This window comes from Carlito syrichta, unplaced genomic scaffold, assembly GCF_000164805.1.
Source record: "Carlito syrichta isolate Samal-C Ts95f unplaced genomic scaffold, Tarsius_syrichta-2.0.1 Scaffold287491, whole genome shotgun sequence".
Lineage (NCBI taxonomy): Eukaryota > Metazoa > Chordata > Mammalia > Primates > Tarsiidae > Carlito > Carlito syrichta.
The window spans coordinates 372,400-374,731 of NW_007231587.1; positions in this window are offsets into that span (position 1 = coordinate 372,400).

A 2,332-nucleotide genomic window follows, 5' to 3' on the forward strand; every position below is an offset into this window, starting at 1 on the left:
CCAATAAACTCATTCCAAAAGAATATATAAAATGACCAATGAACACACTACAAAGTGCTTACTATCATCAGGATTATGAAAATGCAAATCAAAACCATAGTTATATATCACTAAAAACACATAAAAATGGTTAAAATAGAAAATAATGACAACCTCAAAAATTGATGAGTATATAGAGTAAGCAGAACTGTTATATATTGCTGGTACAGGGGTAAAATGGTACAACTATTTTGAAAATAGGCCACTTTTAAAAAAGTTAAATATACAATTTTCCTAAGACCTAGCAATTATTCTTGTAAATATTTACTAAGAAATATATTTTTATTTTTAAAAATATTGTGCAATAATGTTTATATCAACTTTATTTACATCACTCATATGTCTGTTGAGACAAATTGATAAACTGTGATACAGCCATATAACAAAATGCCACTCAGCAATAAAAAATAAACTAGTGACACAACAACATGTATACATTTCAAAAAATATGTTGGTGAGTGAAAGAAGTAAGATGCAAAAAAGAACATGAGAAAATTAAATTTATGTAAATAGATACACACACATATGTATATATATTCTCTCAACTGGCATATGCTTATTAAATATATTTATGCATATATATGGTATGTGTGTATACATGTATAATTCTAGAGTAGGCAAAACTAACTCATGGTGGTAAAAATCAGATACATAGTTGTCTGGAAGTAGGAAGACTGACTAAAAATGGGACAAGGGACTTTCTGGAAAAAAATGAAAGCACTCTGAGACTTGATATACATTCATCAAACCAGATTGAATTCAAGATGTGAGTATTCTACTATTATACATCAGACTGTCAAATTGCCAGACCTTACCTTCCTGTCTACTTCTTAAGTGACAGCATAACATTGAATATTCTCCCCTGCCTCATAGCATACACAACTGTCAATTTGTAACAGATTATACTCCTAAACATAAATGCTAAAACAATAAAGCTGCTAGAAGAAAACATGAGAGAATCTTGGCAACCTTGATATAGTCAAAGGTCTCTAGAAACGATATGGAAAGAATCTTTAAAAGCAGAAAAATGTGTAAATTATGCCTCAGTTAATATCTAAATTCTATTCCAATAATAAAATATCTGAGAGAAAGTAGAATATGAAGACTAGTCCATGGCACCAAATAGAAAAATATAAAATTAAATTTAAAAATTAATTGTTCTGTCCATTACTGATAAGATTTTTTAATCCTATCTTCAGTGTAAAAGGAAAATTTCCCTCATTAACTCTTGACATCTGCAACTCCCTGAGTGGATAAAAATCAAAACAGATTTTATTCAATACTTGAGAGCAGACCCCACTGTAGTTGAAGGCAACTTGAGTAAGAGACGAATGTAATATTTATTTGGAATCGATTATCTTCAAAATGTTCTTCTAGATGCTTGATACCCATCATTTCACTGAACTAGCACTATCACACTGCAGGTGAGCACTGTATTCACATTCTAAAGATAAAGCAGTCAAAACAGAAAAAGGTTAAGTAATGTACCCAAATTCACTTAATGATTAAAAGAAAGAGTCAGGACCAGAAGGCAAAGCTTCCTACCCTCAAAGACTTTTTTTTTTTTTTTTTTTTTTACTAAATTCCATATAGATGCCCATTCTAAAACTTTGTTTTACTGCTTTCTCTCTCTCTTTCCAATTTAAATATTTTACTATTAGATATTTATCCATTAGTTAAGCACTGTTTTTTTTAAGCTTATTTTATGCTAATAAAAATTACAATGAATGGACCATATATTGGTTATCTCAAAATTTAGTAGCTAAAAATAACAATAATTTATTATTTCTCAAGTTTTCTGTGAGTCAGAAATTTAGACAAGGCATAATGGGGACGGTTTGTCAAAGGCTGGAGACTAATCATCTGAAAATTTATTCACTCATATGTGTGGTAGTTGATGGTGGGTTTATGCTGGTGGCCTAGATGACACAGTGAGCCAGAAAACCCATATGGACTTCTCTATTGTCTGGACTTTCTCGCAACATGGTGGCTGGTTCTCAGGGCAAACAGAAGCCATATTCCCTTTGATGATGTAACCACAGAATCAAATTGCATCATTTTACCATATTCTACTGGTGGAGACATTTATAAAAGCCCACCCAACTTTGAGAGGAAGGAATATAGACCCCTACTTTTTGAAGGAGTAATTTCAACATCAAATTATAAAAAAAATATAGCCGGTCTTGGTGGCTCAGCCTGTAATCCCGTGCCTTTGGGAGGCTGAGGTGAGTGGATGATCCCGCGGGTTCGAGACCCGCCTGGGCAGCGAGACCTCATCTCTACAATAAATCAA